This window comes from Gorilla gorilla, chromosome 4 (genome assembly GCF_029281585.2).
Source record: "Gorilla gorilla gorilla isolate KB3781 chromosome 4, NHGRI_mGorGor1-v2.1_pri, whole genome shotgun sequence".
NCBI lineage: Eukaryota > Metazoa > Chordata > Mammalia > Primates > Hominidae > Gorilla > Gorilla gorilla.
The window spans coordinates 130191251-130215205 of record NC_073228.2 but is presented as its reverse complement, the minus strand read 5'-3'; the positions used below and the strand labels follow the sequence as shown (position 1 = coordinate 130215205).

General features: G+C 37.6%; 1 long non-coding RNA gene across 2 annotated transcripts in view; it reads right to left on the bottom strand.

The window, feature by feature from the left end:
* LOC129533504 (uncharacterized) overlaps positions 1–23955 on the bottom strand; it is a 68949-nt gene that overhangs the window by 11795 nt on the left and 33199 nt on the right. For both annotated transcript variants that reach the window (XR_008679774.2, XR_010133935.1), the window contains exons 2-6: positions 23542–23640; positions 14375–14455; positions 12809–13555; positions 7956–8094; positions 1315–1362 (exon numbers count right to left, since the gene is read on the bottom strand). This is a non-coding gene — a long non-coding RNA (uncharacterized lncRNA). The remainder of the gene's footprint in view (positions 1–1314; positions 1363–7955; positions 8095–12808; positions 13556–14374; positions 14456–23541; positions 23641–23955) is intronic.

Here is a 23955-nt window from a genome sequence, read left to right as displayed (position 1 = left end):
CAGGTGACTTTTTTCTTTTCTTTTTGGTGGAGAGAGTGTCCATAACTTCTTTTAGATTTTCTAAGGGTCTGTAGGGCAGACAGGTATCCCTAAGAACCTGAATGATCCACTGTATCAGCTTCTTAGCTTCTTGTCTCATTAAATTAAAAGAATAAAAGAACTTTTTTTTTTACAATTAATATTACTAAGCTTATATTAAATGCTCTGGGAATTGGCTTTATTTCTGAACTCATGTTTGCTGGAATCAGAGAAAAATGGCTATTCTGATATTGCCAGAAATTTGCTTCTGTGCCACCTCTAAGAATGGAGATGGGGCGGATTTGCCCTCCATTTTGGGAGAGGTTACTGTGAGGATGAGCCATAAGGGTCAGTGAAGTCAAAATCCCCAGCTCCTGGGCTTCAGCACTGCTTCTCCCAATGATGAATTTCCAAGTCCAAATGTGGACTTCTGCCAAATTAATTGTATAAGCAGGGAGGGGCCAGGAAGAGCAAAAGGTATGGAAAGTTTTGTTTTCTTAAATGAGGACATTTGCTATGGTCAATGTGTCCCCTCAAAATTCATATGTTGAAACTTAATCACTAATGTGATAATATTAATATTAGGAGGTGATTAAGTCATGAGGTTGGGCCCATTGTGAATGGGTCTAGCATCCTTATGTAAGAGGTGTGAGGATGCTGTTTGCACTGCATCCATACGAGGATGCTCTAAGAGGTGCCATCTTGGAAGTGGAGAGTGGTACTCACCAGACCTGCCAGTGCCTTAATCTTGGACTTCAGCCTCTAGAAATGAGACACAAATTTGTTCCTTATAAATTACCCAGCCTAAGGTATTTTGTTAGGCTGGGTAATTTATAAAGAACAAATTTGTCTATAGCAGTAGGCTTGGACTAAGACACCATTTGAGACAATTAAGAATTAGAACCCTTTCTGAATATATGGTGATACTAAGAAATTCTTTTTAGGTAGAAAATGATATGGATATGTGTGTATGTGTGTGTGTGTATACATGTATATATATTCAGTGGTAAAATACATTTTGCTTTGTCTTGAATTGCGAGGAGATGGCAGTTACCCGTGGCTGACTAAAGACAAAATTGATGTATGAGTGAGTGAAAGTGAGGATGAGAGAAGAAACTGATTCTTAGTTGGTTGGGGTCTGGTTATTAGGCATTATAGTTGAGATCTGAATTTAGGTTTATTTCCAGAGTACACAGAAGTGCACTTCCTGTATTCCAAAAGATTCTTTGCTTATTATCTAGGTTGTCTCCTGAGCTAGTATACAGTACTCCTGGGATTCCAGAACATAAATCTTACCATCTAGGGTTTCTCTTACAAAATGTGGCATCTTTTATTCCCAGGACCCTGTAAGACAAGCAGATTAATAATCAGCAAGGTATTGGTAACTGCGAACATTTAAAAAATTTAAAGCTGATTTCAGGGTGAATGGCTGTAGCCACAATAATGTCAAATAATATTCATAACTGATTGAAAATAAGAAATCTAGAAGTCATATAGATTGACTAGATGATGCCAAAACAATTTTTATAAACATACCTCAAGTTCTAGGTCTGAGCTTCTTCAATGATACAATGCTGCCACCTGGTGGTTATGCCTTTTTACTGCAGTAAGATTGTGTAGTTGACTAATACTTCAGTGAAAAGTTAAGACTTTTCTGGGCAGTAACTATTTGCAATTTTATCTGAGACTAAGTTGAATGTAACTTGTTCAAAACACAAACTTCAATGAATCACAGAGGCCTTGAATTCCGTTTATGCTCAAATTTCGTTGGTAGCGTCACGAATGATTAAGGAGAGATGAGGCATCTGTCGACATTGGTTACATTCTGATAATTTTTGTCATTAGAAACAAAGCCACCTTGACAATCGTGGTGTTGTGGGTTGATCTAACAGCCAACGTTTTAATGTAAATCATGTTTGGAGCCCAGGAAGGAAACTTTAGAAGTAATAATTTAAAATGAGGACAGTATGGGAGTGTGGGAGAGGTCAGACAATTCTGAATGTGGTGGCGGTGGCGGCAGCGGTGGCGGCTGGGAGGGGGACCACTTGGAGGACAGAGTTGGAGTGCTCCAGAGCTATAATCTGTCTAAAGCAATCCATGTCATACCCTGGGTGAGTTTTGGGTAGCTCACAGATGTTCTTATAAATTGCTTCAGATGTCAACAATAAAAATTCCTGAGGTCTCTTTGAAAATCAGAATACGGAAATGAACTGATGTTCCCAGCTGTACTAATTGCCTCGGGCATGCGTTTTCTGGTTTGCTCCAGTCCTCACCTGGCAAGTTTCACTCATTTGCCAGACTGGACTCTGTAGCCATTTATATTTACAACCTCTGTTTCACAGCTTCTAGATTTTAATGGGAGAAAAATTAAAACTGTGGCTGTTAGAGTTGGAAGAGAGAACCCCAGGGCATGCAGTCTAGTCCCCTTCTTTTCAAGAAGTAGAAAACTGGATTTGCCAAAGGTCACACACCTGTGGAAAGAAGAGCTAAAGCCTGGGACTTCCTGGAGCTTGTGTATTTGCTCGGGCATGGTTTAGATTTTGGGTGACCTAATGCCAGTCAACTAGCTACAAGGTTTCTCAGCCACATTTGTACAGTTGGTACAGACTGCTAATAACATTCTCAGAAACATATTTGTTTAGCCTTTAACACTTCACATTGATGGAATACATGAGTGTAGAAGTGTGTAGAAGCCAGACAGAACCCCCAAAAGAATTTCTAGATATTATATCTCTTCTGCACTGTCCAAGATGGTAGCTACTGCCAACATTTGGCTATTTGAACTTGTGCTTAGATTAGCTGAAGTTAAATAAATTCAGTTCCTTAGTTGCACTAGCCACATATGGCTAGTAACTACCATACTGGATGGCCCAGACATAGAACATTTCTACTATTGCAGGAAATTCTACTGGGCAGCACTAATGTGATTGAAAATGCCTTTTTTTGGGAGATACTTTTTATAGCTATATCTTGGTCTTTGTGATAAAATTAATCAGAATTATTTAACAGGCAAGAGTGGAGATTCATCTTAGTAACCTAATTTGGGCTATAAAGTACTATAAATGGGAGCTTATAAGCAATAGAAACTTATTTGTCAGTTCTGGACACTGGGAAGTCTAACATTAGGGTCGCTGCTTGGTTGGGTTCTGGTGAGGGCCCTCTTGTGAGTTGCAGACTGCTGACTTGTCACTGTGTCCTCACATGGTGGAAGAGGCAGACAGGTTCCCTGGGGCCTCTTTTATAAGGGCACTAATCTCATTCATGAAGGTCCTGCCCTGACGATCTAATCACTTCCCAAAGGCCCTACCTCTGAATACCACGACACTGGGGATTTGTTTAACATACGAACTTTGGAGGGACACAAATGTTCAGACCATGGCAGGAATTAAAGCCTGGTGACAGTTCACTGTGAAAGCTACATACTGAAATGAGAAATTTCTATGTTAAAGGAAGGAATGAAATGTATCAAATGCACTGTTAGAAGAGGATGTATTTAGACATAAAGTGAAGAGCAGTTGGATAAACTTGTATTTTAGGAGCTGAGCCTGACATGTAGTTTCTCTGAGCTTCATCCCATTGCTTCATGTATATGTTGGGTGTGGTTGTGGGGGATGATCAAGGGCAGTGCCTGCCCAGCACCCAGCCTACCTTCTGCCACCAGCACTGGAGACCTTCCCCTCGCCAACTCCACACAGCCTCCATGGGAATCTCAATCTGAGGGCCCAGCCCTAGTCTGCCCGAGGGTAGGCACATAAACCCCACCTAGGAATTTGAATCCTGAGCAGAATAACATCAACAAGACTCCAAATGGTTGGATTTGACTCATCCTTTTGGTGATTTTGAAGAGGCTGTCCATCATTTCTCTAGTGTTACCCTGGTTTTCATCTTTCCTTATACCTGGCTACTCATCTTGCCTTTCCAGTTAATCTATTTCTCCATTTCCGCTGCCTGTTTTTTTCTTCTTTTTTTCTCTCTCTCTTTTTTTTTTTTTGCTAAAGTTAGAACTCATTTATGTTGCATTCAATCAAATAATCGAAACCAATATGACGTTACTTGAATGCCATGAGGGATGGGAATGAGAACATAAGGTGAAGGAGAAAGGAGGAATCTTCCAGGAGTAAAACAAAAAGAATGAAAAGCTATAATAACACAATGACTTTGAGTAGGTCATATCCAATTGATTTGTACTCAGTGAGCTGTTATGAGAAAGGAAAAGGCATCATCGCAAGGTCCATAATGTTTCTGTTTTTCCCAAGGAACCCGAAGCAAATAACTGCCCCACAGTTAGCACTCTGTTTTCAACGCAGTCTCCCACCCCTGGGAACAGTCTTCCAATTTTTATTGACCTTAATTTAGCTTGGGACCTTATCCCCTTGTGCCTGTGGAGGTCCCGCAATGAATAGTCTGATTGCCTGCCTTTCAGTCTGGCCCTTCTCTGAGTTTGCCTACTCACAGCACCAACTTAACTATTTCCCAGCATTTGCTTATAATTTTAAAACATATCCTCTCCCATGTACTCTGGGAAACTGAGTATTTATAAGGCTGCTTTGAATAGTGAGGTGAACAGGTAGTATAAAAGTGGATTACTCCTCTTGAGGTTGAGGTAGTTAGGTGGTGAAAGGGTAGAGTCTGAACCTGTAAGGTTATGGGGAAACAACTGGGTATAGAAAATGGAAACCTTTTAATGAAGGCTCTGCAACCACAAATGGCCAATCCTACAACGTGGCTGAGAGGGTTTTATTTATTTTCCCAAAGCCCTTCACTGTCTTTTCCTGCTTCCTGAAGCTTTCCAAGTTTTACTGTGTTTCTGTTGACTGCCAGCATATTTTCTAATGGGGGCAGAGGGGGTCTGCTGCAGGATTGGCTAGACATTTTCAATAAGCTGTTAGCGGCTGCAGCAGATGTTTCTGCATTTGCACAATAGTGCAATAGTGTTGTCTATTAGGAGCCAGCACACACAGTGGAGACTTTCAAATTCATAGCATACCAGGGCTAGAGAAGGACATTTCTAGAGTTTCTTTGAAAGGCTACTCAATCAAACTGCAGGGAGTTTTAGAGGACATTGACAAGTATGAATGCATTCATATGGAATTTTCATGGGCCAAAAATATTAGGTTATATACTAGAATCTCATGGTTAGTGACTCTCCAATTTTATAACTAGTCATGCTTCTCCATTATAACTCCCATTGATCACCACCAAAAAAACAAAAATTAGAACAAAACTCAAACAGATCTGACAAAAAGCCTCACCAATTTGAGCATTAGTTTCTAAGCCCAAACCACACCATTAGACTTTTGCTGCTGTATTCCCACTAAATTGTTACTCTCCTTTGCGTTACTAATTTGAGGAACAAATCAGGCAAACATGTTTTAACTTGTGCTATATGAATGAACAGTGAAATCAGGGTCAAGAACACCAGTAAATATATAAGTCAATAAAAACTGAAGGATTACTTGTAAAGGGCCACTTTATGAGGATTTAATCATTTGATATTTCCAAAATGAGAGAGTGCACCCAAATACATAGGAAATACCCCCAAGTAACATGTACACGGTAATATATCATTTTGAAGTATCAGTATGTATGATTCAGCTCTAATCACTACTTGAATTCACTACTTGGAAAAAAAAATGAGAAACATAGTGTTGGGTGGAAAACCTGATTCTATTACAGAGAACCATCCCTTGGGACAGGATTGTTCATGTCATCAGGCTATGGCCTTCTAAAACCCAAATCCTTACCTCTAGTAAGTTGTATTTCTTAGATGTCAAATCTGTGACTAGAAGACAGCTGATCATAGGCTGTAGTTATATTAATTCTTAGTGCTGAGAATGTCTAATGGCATTGGACAAGGACAGCTGCAATATAACGTAATGTTTCTGTCTTCCATTTCATGCTGTACCTGACTTTTTTTCCCCACTCCCTGGAACATTGATTGATTCGGTAATGTAGAATGTTTGCTTTCCAGGTGGCAGATCTAATTGTAAATAAACAGCTGCTAGCTACATTTAGACAGTGGATGATGTTGGCCGGTACAAGAGCAGGGTGTGTAGGGATGATTTAAGGCCTGTGCAGTGGAGTGTGTGGGCGGCTGGGGAGAGACCTAGGCAGAAGATGTTCAGGTACAAAGTCCATTATGGCTCAGTATAATCTCAGGGCTAAGTCTTAAAAATTTTAATTTAAAATAAGGGCCAGTACATGGATTGTAAGGGCCTACGATGGCCAAGACTATGGACTAAATATGAGAGAAATATAAATTCTCTATTATGCAGGAGTCTATTTTTTGTTTTTGAAAAATAGAATCAAATATTGGGCTAATTCTTGAGAATTATTTCTGTAAACAAGGTAGCTTTGAGAATTCTGAATGAAAGCAAGAAGATGAATGTGTGGAGGGGAATTTTTCCAAGTCTAGAGATGATGTGAGTGCAGTAACAGTAGCAACAAAAATGCCAGGACCTCAGTACATGTCACTGCCCTAGTTATATAAGGATTGGGTGGTTCAATCCTGACATCCTCAGTAATGGGACACTTAATACAGAACAGAATATTTCCAGAGTTGCTTGTGTTTGAGTCTGGACAACCACCTTGGTAAGCCTAGGAAAGAACACTGCAAGTATCAGCCATTATCATTGGTGTCAGCTAAAACTGTGGCATCACACGTAACCTGAGCCAAAGATCTACATTCTTCTCTTTGCTCTAGGGAGAGGGCCTCATGTGGACAGCCTGTCCACCAGTACTGGCATCAATCTGTGCCCCCAGCTGATCTTCCTGGAGTGGAGATGCCCCTTTCCATGGCTCAGCACAATCGTAAGCACCTCTCATTCTATCTCCCTTTATACCTAGGTGGGAAATAGGATCCTGGACAGCTCAAAGATAGATGTTGGCATGGCAGAGAAAATGTCCGTGGCTAGCTAAGGTGGGGGACTAAAGAGGGACTGGATGGAGCCAGTCAAAATGTCCCTCTGACCAGGGACAGTGGTGAGATCATCCCTCATCCTCTACCTTCCCCATTAAAGAACTAAGGATGAGAATTTTGCTTTAAAGCAAGAAAAATCTCAGCCATATGACTGGACCAGCAGTGTGAATGAGTGCGAGACAGGCATGAGGCACCTGGTGGGATCAGAATGTTTACAGCATCTCCCAGTACCAGCCTTCATCAGCACTCTGTCCACCTGGTATAAAGCCAGGTTCTGTGCTTGAATAGCACCAAAGCCATGGATAAAAGTGGAGGCAGGACCTGGAGGTTAGAAGGTGACCTGAGAGCACTTCCGTTTTCTCAGAGTTCTTGTTTTCTGTCATAGACTGTCTTAGAAGCTGTGGCTTGTTCTTGCTTTGTATGTCCTGAATGCTTTATATTCTTTCTCTTCCATCTTCCCTCCATGGCCTTTTCTATTTTTTCTTACAAACAACATTCTTCACAAACTTTTCTCTATTTTATTTCATTGTTACCTGTCTCAGCAGAAGGTCTCCTCCTCTAGGTTGGAGTGCAGTGGTGTGATCTCATTTCACTGCAACCTCTACTTCTTGGGTTTAAGAGATTCTCCTGCCTCAGCCTCCTGAGTAGCTGGGATTACAGGCACACGCCACCATGACTAGCTAATTTTTGTATTTTTAGTAGAGATGGGGTTTCACTACATTGATCAGGCTGGTCTCGAACTCCTGACGTTGTGATCCGCTTGCCTCAGCCTCCCAAAGTACTGGGATTACAGGCGTGAGCCACCACACCTGGCCCCCTCCTTCTTTATGTCTGTTTTCCTGCTCACATGCCCTCTCAGCCATTCACAAAACACACTGGTATGTTGAAAGCCAAGCAACACTTTTCCCTAGAAATAACTGTTTTGTTCCCTAAAACATTTTATATTGGGAAAGGGAAAGGCAAGGGAGGTGATCGGTTATCTTATTTAATCATCACAACCCCTCAGTGGGGCAGTTACCTTTGTCTGAAACCTGGATTGATTTCAATCTGCTGGGCTCCAAAGGCCACATTCACTCCACTACTGTGGGGAAGAGGTTCAGCCGCTTTCTAGAGGCAGGTTATCTTGCTGCATCTAGTCTTCTTAGAGTAGCTGTATGCTAAGTATGGAGAAGGAAGACACTTTAAACTACAAACTGTGTGTCATATTCTAGCATATGAAAAGCTGCTGGCCTGGGCTGAATTCATATTCCTTAAACAGCCTGATCTATAATGACACGGACTTGAATCTATAATCTGAGTTTACTTAACAAGATAATAAAATATTTAAAGTCAGTTCATTTAGAGGCTAGCAGGAATTAGATAGCACACTCACAGTATTTCCGACCCTATATTAGTATGCACAGCAGCACATTCTTAATTTTGGTTATAGCTGTTTTTCAGTTCTCATATCTCTGCATTTGCCATGGCTATTAGGACTGGAGGGAGCTTGTGGTGTCCTTGGAACTAAGGGAGAAGAGAAAATTATGACACTAAATAATACAAAATGGGTCTAGTCCTCATTGCAGTGGAAACCACTCAGAAAAGTTAATTAAACTCAGGAAATAGGCTGCAAGATAATTAAGTTTAGGCCTAATTTTACACTGCAGGCATTCTATATTGCTTTTGCAAGGGTCCGAAGGAACATGAGATAGAAAATCTCCAGGTTGGGGGCTTGATTCATAAAGGATCATTACCTGTAGTTCAATGGCCAGATAAAATGGTAATGTGTGGGTGGCAAATTATATATTGTAAAGTAAGTGATTATTATGCTATATATATAAGACAATCATAATTTCCTTTAATTATCAGTAGGACTGAAAATTATCAGTATATCTGGTATAGGAAATAATAAATGTATATACTTCAAATCAAGATATAAGACATTTTCTAAGTTAATAGTTGATAATTTCTTATTGAGCTTGGGTGTATGGTTTACTCTGATCTCTCTTAAATGATCTTTAATTGACAAATCATTGTATACAATTATGGGGTACAGTGTGATGTTATATATACAATACAGAATGATTAAGGCCAGTGTGGTGGCTCACACCTATAATCCCAGCACTTTGGGAAGCCAGGGTGGGCAGATCATTTGAGGTTAGTTTTGAGACCAGCCTGACTAACATGGTGAAACCGTGTCCCTACTAAAAATACAGAAATTAGCCGGGTTTGGTGGGCATGCCTGTTATCTCAGCTACTCAGGAGGCTGAGGCAGGAGAATTGCTTGAGCCCAGGAGGCGGAGTTTGCAGTGAGCCGAGATTATGTCACTGCACTCCAGCTAGGATAACAGCATGAGACTCGGTCTCAAAAAAAAAAACAAACAAAAAACAATATATATACACACACACATATATAGAATGATTAAATCAAGCTAATTAACATATCTATCATCTTGCTAATATATGATTTTTTATGGTAAGACATTTGAAATTCTTATCTGGAAATATACATTTTATTTCTCACTTTTATAGACTTGGGGTACAAGCACAGTTGTTACATGGACATACTGCATAGTGGTGAAGTCTGGGCTTTGAGTGTACCCATCATCTGAACAGTGTACATTGGACCCTATCCAATAGATAGTATTTCATCCCTAACCACTCCCCAACCTACTGGAGTCTCCAATGTCTACTATCTCTTCTGTTGAAATATACATTTTAAATGTTCCCTATGCATGAAGACATTTAATCCTCACAACTCTATGCAGGAGGATTATTATTAACTCTTTTTTATAGAGGCTTAGAGAAGTTTAAGTAACTTATATAAGGATATTGACCTGGCAAGGAAAGAAACTGTTCCAAAAAACCCAATGTCTAGCTTGAAATTTCATGCGTGCGAGCAAGTTCTTTACTGCCACTGGACGATAGTCATCCTGCAGGGCAACAAATCTCGAAATGACTGTTCCTGTCTGTCTGAAGCTTTGTACCCTTCGACCAACATCTCCTCATTCCTTCCCTTGCTTTCCCCCCACCCATGCCACCTCTGGGGCTTGGGTATATTTTAAAATCCTAAGGAGGTGTCAGTCTTGATCACTGTCTTACTGCCTTGTGTGTGGTAGAATAAAAATTCTATCCCAAGTCAAAAGCAAATCCTCCATCTCTCCTTGGTCTGTCTCCATTAGAGGAGGGGGGTGTCTGCGTTCTGACTGAATTTACTTTTCACAAAGCTTTTATGGCTGCTACTCAGTACCATGTGGCCTTCAAGGGCAGAGACAATCACACTTTCAACAGTCTGGTGTTTACTCTGGTTTTCTTGTGCTTGATGTGAACTTGGCACTGCTTTTGGACAAAACAGAATTTATTTAAAATTGACCTAGGATTAGCCCTATTCCTTTAAACATTTTTTTTGCTTAAAAAATATTCTGTAGGATATGAAAAAACAAACAAACAAACAAAAAAAGGAAAAAAAAAACACACCAAAGTCTGTTTGCTACCCAAATGAATTAAGTTGATTTTATTTCTCTTTCTGGAAAGTTTTGAGTCAAGACAACTTGCCTTTGGTTAAATTCGATCAAGGGCCATTGTTAAGACTCAATGCTATACGATTTCCCATGCTGTCTGACATCAAAATGGACTCTTCAAGGTTCTTTCTTTCACTGTATGTAGTTTTACTGACATTTTGCAGGTGACTTGAAGTTTCCAAATGCATTCCCAGGTAAAGAAGTCACCAGGCCCAAACAAACATGAATGTAAGCAGGGATGTTAAATTGACATTTCCTATTGTCTTATAATTTTGGTCTAAAAACCCAATGCAGAGGACAGTTGGAACTGAGTGCCCCATGATCTACAGAGAGTGACAAGGAGTAACCAGATTGCAGCCTCTCCAGTACCTATTAAGAAGGGGCTTTGACCCTGCTGCTCAGCCAGGCTTCAGAAGCGAACACTGAAGTTCACTGAAGGAGGGAATCTACTTGCATCATGAGCTGACTTAATGAGGAGTGTGTGGCATTTTTATCCCATCCATCCAAGCTGCTTACCTAGATAATGAGGGCCAAGAGAATGGCCACCACAGTTAGAAAACTGGTGAATCTCCTCATTCTTAAAAAAACATCTAGGATGGAATTAGAGAAGTTACTAAGGAGGAAATCCATGTTGTATCTTACCTGATCTGTTGGGTTGGATACCTTGACTGCCCTGCCATATACCTGCTGCCTCTTTCAGTGAGATCCCAAGTTAGGGACCATACTGTCTTATCTAAGAGACCTCTTGGCATTCGTCCCTTAGAATGTCAACGTGAGCCAGGAAATGTGTCCTGTGGTGTGGCCCTGGACATCTTAAGAATCAAGAGTAATGTAATGATAGCTAATTATACTTAACACATTTATTGAGTAGTTGCTTTGTTAGGTACTGTTCTAAGTACTTAAATGTATGAATTCATTTAGTGCTCCAAAAAAAACTTGTGAGTTAGGTATTCTTCTTCTTTAATTGAGAAAACGGTGAGCACAAAAGTCTACACAGCTGGCAGACAACAGACTGAAGCAGTCTGTTGCTCTAGTGTCTAACCCTGACACCGTTCTACCTTTTGTTCTTCCAAAAGCATTCTGATTGCCTCAGTTACACACTCTGCGGCCAGAGAGGCCAGCCCCTGCCTGCTCAGTCACAGCATCCTGACCCTCAACTGACAGTTTACTAACTGCCTCCTATTGCTGATGAAGCAATGGCTTTATCTTAATCCCACGCTTGACTCTAAGTGACCTTGTCCTTGCCCATCTTTGCTAGGACACTGAACTTTGTACCCATGTTTGGGTTAAAACCATCTGAAAGATATCAGGAAAGCCCCGTGGATTCTGAGAACTATCACTAAGCACTTCTACTTGGAGGGTAGGTGGGGTGATGAGCCCAGGAAGATAGGTACTTTGAATCCCTGAAGTAGGAAAAACAGAGCCAGCAGTTTTCTTGACATAAGTATCTTTTCATCCGTTCAAGTCATGGAGAATGCCAGCTTCCAAGGAATGGTGGGTACAAATGCCAACAGAGCAGTACTAGCATTTGGATTACTTGCCATTAGAGTTATCTGGAGAGGTAATACAGAAGAGTAGAGAGTGCTGGAGGTAATCCCAGGGACTGCTAATATCAGGAAAGATCATGTAGGCAACTATTTTGCCCTTTAATCTCCACTGTGGTCTTTTAAAATGATTTTGAGAGACAAACTATGGATTGTTCTGATACAATGAAATTTTTCCTACCATTGTTAACACAGGACTTGAGACAGTTTTAATTCTGGAAAAGATATCCACTGTGTCCTGTTAACATTTAGGAACTGATTTGGCCAATTTGAGATTTATTTCTAAATCAGTTTTTAAAAATCACCAGCAATTTGTAGCTATGTGCACGGGTCGGTACTGTAACATATTTTCACTGTTTTGCCCCTGGGATGTATACATTTTCTTGTTCGTTGTCACATTGTTGATAAAAGAATTTTAAATCATATGGAAACTTGAAGGCTTTGCTTTCAGCTATTACAGAGATGTTTCAATTAGGAAAAACAGAAGTTGTTTTCTGTTTTCTTCTTTATTGAGCTTATGACTTTTAGCCTTGGTGATTGAATAAAAGAAGGCTCATGAACTCTCCCAGATAGTCAACTTCTTGAACATTTAACTATTTGGAGCCTATAGAGAAACCTTCTGAGACTGACCCAAAACTAATATGGTTTAAACCTCTCCTATAACTACAAATTTCTGTGTCTTTTACAAAGGGAGTTTTATTGTTAGCAGTGTATTTGGAAAAGGGGGAACAAGTAGAGTTTCGCCTCTTGTTAAACAGAGGCATTGTCTTCCTCCTCCACAGTGTGGCAAAGCAAGATTCAAATACTGTATAGAAAATAAGGCCTACCTTCATTGACGTGAAGTCCTTTCTGTCTTGTTTTATATATTCTTGACGGTACCTGAAATGGTCTGTTACTGTGTTAATGGTGCTTGGGTAGGATAAGGGAAGAGGGGGCCAGTTCCCAAGCCCATGGCAGTGACCATCAGTAAGGGATGAAGGCTGAGAATACAGCATGCATAGATGTATGGCAACAGTCCAGAAGTGGCTTTCTGGTGGCCTGATGTAGGAGCAGACGGGAAACAACCCCTGTCCCCTGCTGTCCTAAATGCATTAGAAATATGGCCTTTGGAATAGGGAAAAGTGAGTGAGATCCTCTTATGATCTGAGGTGCATACACAAACCATTTGACTTGGCTTTATAGAGAAGGGTGACCCCAAAATGCTGGAGGACTTGTGATAATCCAGGCAACTTAAGTTATGTGATAGGTTTGGATTTTAAAAGAAAACGTAGAGCTGGTTAACATCCATATCTCCTGATTACTGATCTGATACATCTCCGGTGGTTCCGTTTGAATGTCATCTGTAAAGTCTTATAAGATAATGTCACTGGAAAAATTACTTTTGTTATAATTATTTTGACTGTCAAGAGTGAATAATCACAACTGTGTCTCCTAACAAGTGGCATTATTAATGTTTAGTTGCCAGGTGGCAGTGCATCTGACTTGGACCACCTGGGGTAATATTTCAGTTCCATCCCTTACTTCTGGGAGGACTTCAGCTGGTTCTTAGCCTTCCTGGGCCTCAGTGTCCTCATCTGTAAAATATATGAATTAAATAATATGTAAAGCAGTAGAGTGTCTAGCACAGGGCAAGTTACTCTTAAGTATTAGCCTGTATCATTATTTTATACTATCTAATTTAATTAATACATTAACATAGGTCAAACATCAAAAGTTACAGAAGTATACATAGTGAAACGTCCACCACCCAGTCTGTCCCAGACATCTGGTTTTGCCTTCCACTGGCAATTATATTCTTTTCTCTCCTTTTAGTAATTTTATGTATATACAAGCAAATATAAATATATCCTCCTCCTTTTTAAACCAGTGGTAGCATACTACATGATGTTCTGCCCTTGCTGTTTAAAGTTTAATAATGTGTCTTTGAACTCATAAACACGCATGTAAAGAGGCTCTTATTTACTTTAATAGCTGCAACATACTAAATGGACCGGATTTACCATAATTTATTTTACTTGACTCCTATTAAAGGACATTTAGGTTGACATCAATTTCCACTATTATTTACTATACTGCAATAAATAACCCTGACCATATGTTATTTGCATATATCTGTAGGATAAATTTCTAGAAGTGGAATTGCTGGGTCAAAGAGTACATACATTTTTAATTTGGTAGATACTGCCAAATGGCCTTCCACAAAGGTTATATCCATTTCCCATCTTAGCAGCAGTGAATGAAAGTGATATTTCCTCCTGCTAAGACAGTGTGTTCTCAAACTTTAGGGTGTTTGCCAATTTGATAAGTTAAAGATGGTATCTCTACCTAGTTTTAATTTATGTTACTCTTGTGAGGTTGAATGTTTTCAATGTTTACAAAGTATTTTTACTCACTTTTTCTGAGAACTATCTTTCCATATTCTTTGCTCATTTTTTATTGGATTGTTTTTATTTTCGTATTGTTGCATTTATTTTCTTTGAACAAAAGAAAATATGTGATTACAAAAATGAAAACATGCATATGAGATTCAAAAGTTATAGAAGGGAATAAAAAGATAGATAAAATTTTGCTTTTCTCATCACCAGCTTGACCCTTTCCCTAACATAACTATTCCTCAGAGTTTCTTTTATAGTAGAATATAAATTTTATGGGTGTGTAAAAGCATATATGTGTGTTTTCTTTACAAAGACGGGATATGCTTACACATATTGTTCAGTATTTTGCTTTTTTAGTGGCTGCATATATTTCAGTAATCTCTTAACTGAGTACACTCACCTTAGAGCTCTTCAGATGATTCATTAGGGTGTGGGAAGAAAATATAGATCTTCCACTCATGTTTATTTTTTATCTCATTTAAAACTTTAAAAATTTGTATGTTTTATAACACACGTTATATTAGTCAAGTGCATGGGCATATAATTAAAAATGTTTATATTTTCACACTAGGTTTCAGTTCAATTTTTTTTTAGCTGAAGGGGGGTATGCTATTAGAAATGTTTAGAGACAATTGCTAAACTTTAACCAGTCCTTTGTTAATGAATACTTAAGCTTTTCCTACAGTGACTAAAAAATGTGTGCAAATTCTTCAACATATTTTTTTCAAAAGGTGGAGCCTAATTTATTTTCCCTTGAGTATGGGCAAGACTTAGTGATTTGCTTCTAGAATATGGTAGAAATGTCAGTGTGTGACTTCTGAAAATAAGACAGTGTATTGTGGCATTTACCTTGGTACTTCTATTTTTTGAGAACATCTCAAGTGTGTGATCTCTTTGGAATTATCTTAAACTAAATAGCAAGCTAGCTGTCTAGCTTACAATTTTTTTCCCTTTCAAATAAGTTATCTTAACACTATTTGTTGTCTAGTCTTTTCTAAAGGAAACATATCTTTTATCAGATAGTAAATGAACAGTCATACCAGGGTCTTTTTAAAATTCTGTTTCATGGCTCCATCTTTCTCTTGTGGAAAGTCATATTTTATTTACTGTAGTTTTATATATTTATATTTGGCAAGGCTAATTCCTTGTCATTATACATAGTTTACATTATACATACATTATACATTAATCTTTTACCTGGCCATTTTTAAATCTTTAGTCTTTCAAGTAAACTTTAGGATGATATTCTCATGAAGTTGAAAAATGAAATAAAAAGTAGAAAGGCAGGAAGAAAAGAAAATTTCTCCAGGAATTTCGGTTATATTACATTGAAACTTAGATTAATTTCAGATTTCCTAATCCCTTAATCCCTCCTAAAAATAAGTCTTTCCTTGTAAGACTTTTTATGTGCCCTCACTCCCAATTAAGCCATTTTTAAAAATACAGTTCCTACCCATTTAACTTATACCTGTTTTTTCTTTCTGAAAGTCCTTTTTCCATTACATCTTACTTTTTCTATGTAGAAAACATGCTTTTTATGTGAATGATTTTGTAATCAGTTTAGTTTCATATGTTAATATGTAGCTTTTGAAAAGAATATCTGCATTTTCACATATACAATCATACCATCTACAAATACTGCCTTTAATAGTCTTCTAATATTAAACATCTTTTATTCCTGGTAAGAAACTTATTTGGTTATGGCATAATATTCTTTTAGTAAAACTCCTTGGGTCTATATGCTAATATTTTATTTAGCCTCTGTGCATATAAAGTCATACAACAATTATAGTTTATTTTTATGCTGTATTAAGTTTTATATCATTCTTATGTTCATTTGAGAAGTTTTCTTTTGACATGGAAATGTATAAATAGATTAAAATTTTAAAGGTTTGAAAAAATTTAACATGAAAAACTACTGTTGGCTATTTCTTTTATAACTTCTTCCAGTTTTCCAATGTTTAAATTTCTATTTGTGTAATAAAATATATGCTTTAATCAGTTTGCCACTGCAAACTTACGTGATGAAACATCATATTTTTAATATTGATTACATAATAGAATTAAGTTGCCAGTAACTGCTGTATATCAAATCTAGGGAACTAGAAAAAATAAGGAATTTGGGGATAGTGGCAGCAAGAGAGCTTTCTGACAGGTGCTATTTCCATTGATTGAAAATTAGAAACGATTAATACATGGAAATGTTTTCTGTGCTTCTGAGAATGTAGAACAATGTTTATATTGAATAAAATAAAAAGGGATAGCCTTTCTTGATTTATAACTAAGGTAAAATAGGTTTTGGAATCAGATATTCAAAGGGGGAAATTACACTATTTTAAAAATAACTGGAGAATTTTATTTAAATTATGATCTTAATGTATGATTAAAGCATGTTATTACAGGTGTTACATTTTATAATGCAAACTCTATAAATTCTTTGAAGTCGTCACTTGAATATTCAACTTTCTAATATTTCTAATGTTTTTTCTTCTAATATGAATACAATGCTAAAAAACATGGTGCATTTAATACTTTCTTTGGGGGAAACTTTATACTCAATGGGCATAACAGTCTCAAATGGGCCAGTACTCTGACACATGGCTGGATACCAGTGAAAAATGTGGCTTGATCTTTGTAAGTGGTTTGTGTTATACCTGGTGTTCCCCCCTTGCCCGAATCATATATAAGTATATACTCACAAACCAAGACTTCTCCTTCTCTCTTTCATTGTCTTAAAAAATATCATTTCTGGCTGGGCGCAGTAGCTCACACCTGTAATCCCAATACTTTGGGAGGCTGAGGTGGGTGGATCCCGAGGTCAGGAGTTTGAGACCAGCCTGGCTAACAGGTGAAACCCCGTCTCTACTAAAAATAAAAAAATTAGCTGGGTGCAGTGGCGGGTGCCTGTAATGTCAGCTGTTTGAGAGGCTGAGGCAAGAGAATCGCTTGAACCTGGGAGGCAGAGGTTGCAGTGAGCCCAAGATTGTGCCAGTGGACTCTAGCCTGCGCGATAGAGCAAGACTCTGTCTTAAAAAAAAAATCATTTCTGTGGAAAACAGTCTAATTTCTAAGTTTTTAAATGTATTTCATATTGTTGGACAACTAGAAAAACTAGAATCCTATTATAAAAGCCAAGAGAACAAAAATGGAAAACATCTTTTGTATTTTGTTCTGTTGTTTTGTTGTTTTTTGGATAGCTGGATTAACCCTAGGAAACCTTTATGATATTTTTGCAATCTGTGATATATAATAAACCATTTATATCTTCCTCTGTTTCAGAACCCTAAAGCCCATACTTTGAAATTTTGAGTAGGCAATTTCTGCAACAGCAGTGTATTTTTTTTTTTTCTGGACTAGTTATATTGAAAACTGGCTTTTCTCTGTCCTCAGAAGTATTGCTACCAAACTTCATGAATTAAATTTAACACTACAAGTCAAAATGTTTTACCACTTTCTGAAACCACAAAAATATTACTGGTGGAGCTACTTTGTGAATCAAGCCTTAGGCTCTGGATGTCACTGTGTTTCTTCACGTTGGAGATTTTTCATTTTCAATTAGACTGAAGCACAGACACAATAAAGGCAGAAGAGCTTATTCAAAAGTAAAAATGTAATTACAGCCTTTCTCTTCATGATATGGAAAACTCTTTTTTGCTGGGCTCTTCCACTGATGTTGTTTTACATAAGAAATTGGAAAGCCTCTTCATTTTTTGAATTTTTTTGTTTAGTTTAAAGTATGTCCTCTATATTCTATAGGACATTAAAATCTCTGTACTAATATTGTGTCCAACTTATCGAGACAATTGTGCAAAAGATTTGAGCTTTTATATCTATTTGTTTCACCGCTACCTCATTGTACAATGATAGGAAATTCGTTTTATTCTCTGTATCTAAATCTGTTTTGTAGAGTAGAAAAATTCGTCCCAGGGAAGAATTTTTCACAAAGAATGATAATATTCATGACTTGAAACAGTTTTGAATTCTTCTTACATATGACAGTTCACATGTGGAAATAGTAGTTATACTTTAATGCAGTTCATCTTCAGGTACTCTGACCTTGAAATTAACAACTTTAGTAATTAAGAGGGATAGGATGTGAGAACAGTAGTGAAGACAGATTAAGCAACAGTGGTTTTACATTTTAAGTAGTAGGACAATAATAATCTTGACAGAATCTTGGCCTTGCTAATTGCGGAAATTTGAACTTTTCGGGTACGGTTTTCCTCTGTTTTCTGTGGCTGCAATCTAATATGCAAATTTATTATGCATATTATAAGGGGGATTTTACCAAAAATCAGTCTTATATTAAATAAGAAAACAATTTCAATGGACAATTTAAAGAGAAGAATTATTTTTCCTGCATCTTAGCAGAGATAAGTGGATCAAAACAATCAAGAGGAATAAAATTGTTAGCCAGGGATATACCTGGTGCCTAGGGTACCCTAGTATTCTTTATTATGAATATCAACAAATTACATTTTATTAAAAGTTATATAATTTTTTTTCCATATATTGAAAATGAGATTTGGTATGTGGACTAAATATAATATTTTAACTTATTTCAGAACTGCCTTTCAATCATGACTGAAATTACACATAACTAGGTAGCATAGTGTTACATCTATTTTCTTCCCACAGGAAAATGTATGGGAAGAGTTGGGAGGCTTCAATCCTTTAAAAGTTTGATCAAAGAGCTTTTGAAATAATCTACTTCTTAATTTGTTATTTTGCTCAGCCAATGGGAGAGATTTATTTGAGGCAAAAAAATGCTTACCTATTAAGGTAAAATAGAGATGGTAGTTGGTGATGGACTGAAAATAAGTGTGTTCAAGGTCCTTGAATGTACAAAACCCACTACCATTCCTATACACCAACAATAGCTAAGCTGAGCGCCAAATCAGGAAGGCAATCCCATTCACAATTGCCACAAATGATAAAATACCTAGGAATACAGCTAACCAGGTAGGTGAAAGATCTCTACAAAGGGAATTACAAAACACTGCTCAAAGAAAGCAGATGACACAAACAAATGGAAAAATATCCCACACTTATGGATAGGAAGAATCAATATTATTAAAATGGCCATACTTCCAAAAACAATTTACAGATTCAATGCTGTTCCTATCAAACCACCAAAATTCTTCACAGAACTAGAAAAAAATATTTTAAAATTCACATGGAACCAAAAAAGAGCCTGAATAGCCAAGGCAATCCTAAGCAAAAAGCAAAGCTGGAGCCATCATGTTACCCAACTTCAAACTATACTACGTGGCTACAGCAATCAAAACAGCATGGTACTTGGACAAAAATAGGCACATCAACCAATGGAATAGAATAGAGACCCAGAAACAAGGCCACATACCTAGGATCAACTGATCTTTGACAAAGCCGACAGAAGCAAGCAGTGGGGAAAAGACTCCTATTCCATAAATGGTGCTGGAATAACTGGCTAGCCATGTGCAGAAGATTGAAGCTGTTTCCTTTCCTTGTATCATAAACAAAAATCAGCTCAAGGTGGATAAAAAACTTAAATGTAAAGCCCAAAACTATAAAAACCCTGGAAGATAACCTAGGCAATACCATCTTGGACATAGGAGTGGGCAAAGATTTCATGACAAAAACACCAAAAGCAATCACAACAAAAGCAAAAATTGACAAATGAGATCTAGTTAAACTTACGAGCTTCTGCACATCAAAAACTGTCAACAGAGTAGAGAGACAACCTACAGAATGGGAGAAAATATTTGCAAACTATGCTTCTGACAAAGGTCTAATATTGAGTGTCTATAAGGAACATAAATTTACGAGAGAACTCCATTAAAAAGTGGGCAAAGGACACAGACACTTCTCCAAAGAAGACATACAGGTGTCCAAAAGCATATGAAAACTCAGTATTGCCGATCATTAGAGAAATGCAAATCAAAACCATGAGATACCGTCTCACACCAGTCACAATGACTATTAAAAAGTCAAAAAATAACAGATGCTGGCAAGGTTATGGAGAAAAAGGAACACTTACACGTTGTTGGGAGTGCAAATTAGTTCAACTATTGTGGAAAGCAGTGTGGCAATTCCTCAAAGAGCTAATTGCAGAGCTGCCATTCAACCCAGCCATCCCATTACTGGATATATACCAGGAGGAACAGAAATCATTCTACCATAAAGACACATGCATGCAAATGTTCATTGCAGCACTATTCACTATAGCAAACACATGGAATCAACCTAAATGTCCATCAGTGACAGACTGGATAAAGAAAATGTGGCACATACACACCATTGAATACTATGCAACCATAAAGAATGAGATCATGTCTTTCGCGGGAACATGGATGGAGCCGGAGGCCATTATCCTCAGCAAACTAATGCAGGAACAGAAAACCAAATACCACATGTTCTCACTTATAAGTGGGATGAACTCCAGAACACAAAGAAGGGAACAACAGACACTGGAGTCTATTTGATGGTGGAGGAGGGAGAGGAGCAGAAAAAATAACTATTGCTTACTTGGCTTAATACTTGTGATGAAATAATCTGTACAACAAACCCTTGTGACTAGAGTTTGTTTATATAAGAAACATTCACATTTACTCCCAAACTTAGAAAAAGAATAAAGGACAACCAAACTACTTTTACATGAATCTTTTGGTTTCCTCATGTTCTGAAACTTTTGTCTCATTCTTCAACTTTTTAAAACTGTGTTGTTTGTTTAAAAAAATCAGTTAGTTCTAGCTCAATGGACAGAACCACCTTGGATGTAAGTGCCTAAACCCCTTTCATCCCAGTCACATGGGATGGCTCTTCTGTTGGTTGCTTATTGTGGGATCTTTGCGCTGCTGGTGTGAGCATGGGCTATGTACTTTACATGGGATAGACCTGAGTTCTGTGTCCTGCAGGAGATTCTGCTGCTTCCCCAGCTACAACTGCAGACAGATAGGCAGAATTATTTTTGGACAGGCAGCTCATATCTGGCTCCTAGCTTTAATTGCAGACCCTGATTTTGAGTCATGTGACTTGTGTCAGCTTTGTTTGCTAGCAATTCCATCAGACCATTAAGGCCCTGGTCTCAACCTCCCCATAGGTAGACCCAGATTCCTTTGAGCCATTAGACTTAAGTATTCATATTACTGAGTTCCTTTCTATTTCTAATCCATGGAGATTTTTTTCTTGTCTTCAACTACACACATATGTTTATACATCTATACCTATACATACTTTCTACATCTATACCTATATCCATTGTATTTAATCTATCATTTTAAGTGCTAGCTGCTGGAAAGGGGAGGTTTTCACATGCTCTCAATATGCCATCTTGATCTGAGTACTCTCTTAATGCTGGCAAAATGCATTCTGCTTTCCGGTAATGCAGTTTACTTGTTAGGTTTTTAAAAAGGCTTTTCCCCACCTTTATAATCAACTTCTTAGGAAGCATAGAATTTAAAATTTAGATAATAAAATCTACTTTTTTTCTGTAGACAGTTGTGCATCATATGTTCTTTTAGTGTTGAAATTTTGCTTGGCCGTAACTGCTAACTTTAGGTGACAATCAGCTGGCTGTTTTCACGTTTGGTGCAAGGAATTGTAGTGGTCCCCAAGTTTCCTGACTGTGCATATGTACATCACAAAATATTCAATGGAAAGAGGTGAGCACTAGGACAAAGTATTTATATTTTTCATTAGAACTGTCTAATTCAGTGGGAGTGGAACCGATTTACATTTTACCCATTACGTAAAGAGTTTCATGTGGAAACATGAGTTAATTGGCACCATATTTCTGATGTCTTCCAGCCGTGTTTAAGGGCCCTTTATAGATTATATCTCTAGCAGCTGCCCTGTGACCCATCTTTTAAATCTGGCTCTACTTTCTTCTTCTGGTTTTAAGTCATTTTGCTATGAAGTCTACAGTTTAATGAAAGGAAAATATCATCAGTAACTTTTGCCAAAATGGATGTGAAGAGTCTTTGAACTGTGGGACTGTCCTTGTAGTTTTTTCTGGGTATCAGTTGGTGTAATGCAATCTTTTCATTCTATTAATAATATGTTATGCATGGTCACATCCCTGGTTAATTAGACTCACAGTTTTCAATTAACAGCATTTTTTGATGATACATTATTATCCTTATTAGTGAGGTCATAGACTATATTATAACAAAGACTGAAGATTCTATTGTCAGCATAATCTTGAAAGAACCATTTAACTTTATGAAATGTATCTGGTGAAGGAACTTCATACTTTGTTTGATGTATAATTTGACCCCCATAAAGAACCGAAATGATTCTCTTTTCCCTCCCCTTCTTAGAATAAAATGTCCAGGACTTTAGATAGTGTGACTATTTCTCAGTTAAAATGAATAACATTGTCAGAACCTGAAATCTGAATTTTAAAATGTTGAGGAGATGGCAGATATTCAACAGTTTATCATGTCTTTGGATGAAATTTATAGTTTTGTGTGAAACTGATTAACTCCATTAGATTTTAATTATTGTTCCAAAATCAATACTCTTATGTGCATCAGGCAATTTCATTCACTTTTCTGAATATGAAGGTGGAGTTGGGCTGGACAGATTCTTTTAGTTGACATTAAAAATACTCTATTTGGTTTAGATTGTTTTAGTTTACTTTTTTCCCTACCATTTAAATACAAAAGTTATAGGAATCAGAAGATTTCTAAAGGCTTTTATCTGAACTGTCCAGCAGCTATTGGACAGTTGATTTTACCTGCTTTGGTTTTCCCAACTTGGGAGGCTGTAGATTGATCTGATGCTCTGAGAAATTTGCCAGTGGCCTCCATGGTGTGATGGGGAGGTAGAGTCAGGTGTGGGTACTTCTCTATAGTTCCACTTGCTTCTTCCCTATGCTAAATGCTGTGGTCAACTTCACAGTGAATAATCAGGTGAGTTGTTGCTTTTCCTAGTTATTACGTTCCCCAAAATGTAACCACAATTCTGACTTCTATGACCTATATCTTTTTAAGTCCTGTGAAGTAGGTTGTATTATTATCTCTAGTTACAGTTGAGAAAACTCAGACTGAGATAGGTTAACGGTTTTGCTCCAAGTCGTATTGTCTGTAGGTGACAGATTATAGGTGCTAGAATCTCTGCCTTCTACAGCACGCTTTCTGTTCTTATCTTAATTCCCAGATAATAGGCTAGACAACAAAGCTACAAATTAAAACAGCCCTTACTCTCAAGGTGTTCCAACTTTGGCACGTTGTATCCCATTGTTTTCCAGAAAATGTTTTCAAAAACACCAAATCCAAAATATTCTCAAACTTCAGCAAAATCTGGAAAATAAATATGATAAAAAAAGATATGAACAGAATAGGAAGAAATATTCATCCAACTGAAAGTCTGGGGAAGGTAGGTCCAGGGTTTGTTCTATTTATATTTTTACAGAATGATGATTCCTAGGTTGGCTTTGGGAGAAATGGGACCAATAATGCATATTTTCCATGAGAATTCTCTTCTGTATAACTTTTTGCAATTCAGGGAAACCTGTGTTATTCTGAAATTTTTCAATTTTCTTAAGGCTAATGTGTTTTCCTGTTAATTTATGTGTCTTGGGAAAATGTTTTTAACTGAGAATGAGTCTTATTGCC